The sequence below is a fragment of the Anastrepha ludens genome, chromosome 4, assembly GCF_028408465.1.
Source record: "Anastrepha ludens isolate Willacy chromosome 4, idAnaLude1.1, whole genome shotgun sequence".
NCBI lineage: Eukaryota > Metazoa > Arthropoda > Insecta > Diptera > Tephritidae > Anastrepha > Anastrepha ludens.
The window spans coordinates 27,670,846-27,675,817 of record NC_071500.1 but is presented as its reverse complement, the minus strand read 5'-3'; positions in this window follow the sequence as shown (position 1 = coordinate 27,675,817).

Genomic DNA, 4,972 nt, shown 5'->3' with positions numbered 1-4,972 from the left:
TTACATCGGAGTTGGTCGGTCTAGTTCTTGGGTCTTTTTTTGCTGTAAACTAGTGTTAGTGTATTCAAAACTACAACAATGTATGTATGCCTGTTCTATATTTGTGCTTTAAGCTGCAGTATTATTACGGAAGATTGATTGATGTTTTGTGGCAAATCACAAATTGCAATTTTTCATTTTACTACTAAATTTCGGCATAGTTGTTTTGTATCGAGCTGAGTGGCACGAATAGGAAAATACATACATATATACATACATACATTTATTTATTTGCATTCATTGGCATGCGGTTTAGGGTATACAGCTTTGCGGCAAATGGCTGGTGGCGCACGTAAGCGAACTGTATGCAAGCAAGTACATAGGCAACTGCAGGTAAATGGGTAATTCAGGTAAAACTTTCAATAAGCGCATCGTGTCCGGGTTTTAAAAATTCATGCTCAAATTTATTCACAGCTGTTATCATAGCTAGGAACATACATATACACATGAAATTCTGTAGTGCGTGTTTATTAGGGATGTTACTAATGGTTTCCTCGATTTCCGGCCTTTTCTAAATTTCGAAAAGTCCCGGATCTTTAGGATTTGTAACTTCTTACGAAGCATTGAAATGGAGGGAGAAAAATTACCTTCGATAGCAAAAAAGTAACTTTTAGCGATATATTATTTCTATAGTACGCACAGTGGCTCAATAAAGAACTCGGACATCCAAGTATATATATATATATACATATATATAATTGGCACGTACACCCTTTTTGGGTGTTTGGACGAGCTCCTCTTCCTATTTGTGGTGTGCGTCTTGTTGTTGTTCCACAAATGGAGGGACCTACAGTTTCAAGCCGACTCCGAACGGCAGATATTTTTATGAGGAGCTTTTCATGGCAGAAATACACTCGGAGATTTGCCATTGACTCCCGAGGGGCCACCGCTATTAGAAAAATGTTTTTCTTAATTTTGGTGTTTTCACCGAGATACGACCTCTTTGTGAATTCCGAATGGTAGTCACGCACCAACCCATTCGGCTACGGCGGCCACGGACACCCAAGTGAAATGGTTTTAAATCAAAAAAATACGTATTAAAATGCAAATCTAATGCGTTTAAGTGTCACATTTATTTTCGTTCTTTTCTAATAGTATCTTCTAGGCTTTTTCTGTTTCTAATAACATGGTTTTTCAGTTGGTTTTTCAAATGAGCCCACAGTTGGTCAATTACATTGATGTCTGGAGATTTTAGAAGTTTTTCAAGCACTTTAGGGCAGTTGTACATAAGCAATAGACGAACACAGTGCCCTATGCTTTGGATTATTGTCTTGATAGTATAGGAAATTGTCCTTAATTCCCAACTTTTCCGCACTTAGGACCAATTTTTTTTTTCATAACCGTTAGGTATTGTTTGTGGTCCATATTGCCATTAATAAGGCCCAAATTTCCGATACCAGCAGTGGAGATACAACCCAATACCATTACCGATCCACCCTCATGTTTAACTGTCAGACGTAAGTTTTTTTTCAGCAATACTTCATTAGGTCTTCTCCACACATATGATTGTCCATCTGATCTAAATATTTTAATCTTGCTTTCATCTGCAAAAAAAAAAAAAACGTGCTTCCAGAACTCGAAATCCTTATCCCCATGACGCTTTGCGAATTTTATACTCTTGTGTTGGTTAAGCTCGTTTATGAAAGGTTTTTTTCGTGCAATTCTTCCATTCTACTTATTCTTTTACAACACTATACGTATACTTTCGGGATTGCAGTTAATATTAAGGTGTTGGGCGACTTCTGTTGCGAGCTTAGAAGCGCTAAAATTCGGATTTTTTTTAAATCGTTGTACTATCCACCGTTCATCTACATCCGCAAACAGTCTTGGTCATCTCGATTTCTTCTTATTTTCCATGGGTTTTGTTTCTTTGAAAAGTTTTATCACGTCGTATACGGTCGCTCGGGGTCTATCCAATATTTCTGCGATTTCCCAAACGGTTTTACCCTTTTCGTGATGACTAATAACTAAATTTCTGACTTCATTGTCTACCCATGTTTACAATTTGGACTTCTATTCAACAAAACACGACTGAAATTTTATTTTAATATAATTTATTACGTTTGGTTTGTTTTCTGCACTGTTTTACCGAGAGCAAATTAATTGTGAGTTTCCCCGTTTAAAGTGCCAACAATCGCTATAATGCCAGATGTCTGACTTCTTTTCACACGAATTTATACATTTTTTATAACAAGGAGATAATGAATTTGTAAATTATTATTACTATACTTAAAATATTATTTCAATATATATAAAATTGGCGCGTACACCCTTTTTTGGTTGTTTGGCCGAGCTCCTCCTCCTAGGGTAAAAAAAATTGATTTTGGTTTATTTGAGAAAATGAATGTACATAATCTCAAGAATGTTGTGTCCAAATTTTAAGTCAATCGGTGCAAAACTCACAAAGTTAGAGCATTATAACCGTTGGCCGCTCCGACTCGGCTACTTGCTATGGTCGAACTTTAAATCGATTTTCTGGAAAACGACGTTTTTCAAGTCGGTGGACACTTTTTCTCTGAATCTACTCGACCGATCTTCCTGAAATTTTGTACACACTTTCTCTACATAATTACCGAGGTAACCCTGGGAGGTTTTTTTTTTTAATTTTTATTTATTTTACAATAAACAATATTATGCGATTTATCGTCTAAAAATCGCACTTCTACTTCAAATGTTAAAAAAAAAATTGAAAAAAAAATTTTTTTTAATAAAAACTCGTCAGGGTTACCTCGGACAATTGATTACCTAATGAAAACTATTTGATTTTTTGATTTCAGATGATCCAATGCTGAGAAAAACTGTCCACGGCAAATTGCCTTTTTTTCGAGATGTCTGCGTAGATCTGCTGTCAACGGCTCAATTTTGTATATTTTCTTGTGAAAATTTTTGAAAATATTTTTTTAATATGAGTTTACAGTATACTAATTGGATATATAAATTTACATGAATCATCTTTCCAAAAAAAATTCATAAATAAGTGCATATTTTTAGTGGAATTAACCAGTTAATATACTTAACTTAATAAATACTAAAAATTCTAAAATCGTTTCTTTTGGTACTTTTAGACAAATAAAAATTAGTACCATATTCCGGAGAGCAGAAGTGCTCACTCCAAACTATTGATCAATTATACACTCTTTCAAACTCTTTTGTGGGATATTAAGACTCTGAGAATGCGAACTACCGCAGCTCCTTTGTCGTGCCCGCAGAGAATTTTGTTTTTCATTTGGGTTAGGAACTGAAGCTTTGCAAACTAATTTTTTTCCAAAACTTCACTTTTTGAAAAGTTAACTTTATACAAAAAATTAAAAAAATATATGAGAATATTAAAAGAATTTAATTATAATGGTAATGGTAATGGTTGTACGGGTTAGGCTAAGGCCTTTATGCACTATCACCAAATTGATCTATTGTGCGCCTATAATTACTTAATTATAATTATTTAGTCTACCGAGGAATCGAGGGGAGGGAGCAATTGCAGGTCTTCCTCCTCTAGTAGTTACGAGCCCAGGATTCTGTGTCTCCTGTGGCCTAATGCCTCACAGTTGGTGATTAAATCTTCCATAGACTCCTCTTCTTCACAGCAGAAGTGTTAAGTGTTTATTACTGGCATGGCCTGTAAGTGCTCCACAGAGTAATCAGAGGCCCTTTTTATCTAGGGTTAGATCAGATTTTGCTCTGTTGGCATTAAAGCTCAAAAACTTTTTGGAGTGATTAAGGCCGCTTTTGCCGTTCCAGTGTTCCCTGATTTTAGTATGGATACATTTCTTGGTTTCCTGTTTTATATTATTTTTGTTAAAGGCGAAAATGGGGTTGGCCCAATAAATAGCCCTTCTGCCCCTTTTTTGGCGTAAAAGTCTGCCTTCTCGTTTCCTTCATGTCCTGGTATCCAAATCAGTGAGACCTAATTATGAGTGGACAGTTTGTTGAGTGCATTGTTACACTCTATTAGGACTTTTGATTAGAATGTGGAGCTTTTCGAGGCTTTGAGAACCGATTGGCTGTCCGAAATTATGTATTTTTACTTTCTCGAACCCCCTTTTGGATATGATTTCCACTGTTTCTATTATGGCGAAGAGCTCCGCATGGAAATTAGTAGTAGGGTGGCGATCCCTTAGTGTTAGGGATTTGTGTGCTCTAGGCTCCACTATTCCTGCTGATACGCCTTGAAGCGTTTTGGAACCATCTGCTACCATTTTTTGTGAGTTATCATTTAGCAATGTAGGGTTAGTGTTCCACTCTTCCCTAGTTGGGACTAATATAATAATAATTTATTTAAACTATTAAAAAGCTGTATACCCAAATTTTCAATCTATACTATAAAGGTGAATGTCTGTACGTTGTCCGCGCATCCCTTCGGAACGACAACACCAAATGACGTAAAAATTTTTATACATTAATATTTTCACCCAATGAAGGTTATAGGCATGTTTTTATGATGGAACTCCGCCACCACTCTCATTCGTCACTGATAATCGAATATTTGCTTAAATTTAATCTAAAAAATCTTAGTTTTTCCTATTTCCCACTATTTATAGCACACTCTAGACTTCATAATCCGCATAAGCTGTTCAACTATGACCCAAGTTCAAAAGCGGTTTGAGATATATTAGAAAATTAATAAAAATAATTTTCTTGATATTTTTCTGATTGGTTGTTTTGATTTTATTCAAGGCATAGCAACGGATGGCGGGTATTGTAATATTATAGTTATAAATAAAAAATTATTTTCTATGAAATTATTGTTTGTAATTCTTTTATATAAATATCTTAAATCCGTCAAAACTAATCCTACGCGAGCGGAGCCGCGGGTTAAAGCAATTTTTTGCAATTTAATTATACGCTTTTTCAGCTCTATAAACAAACCAAATAACAGAAAAATTGAGGTCATGCCCAAAATACATTGATCTCTTCACATGGAACCTATCCCTGA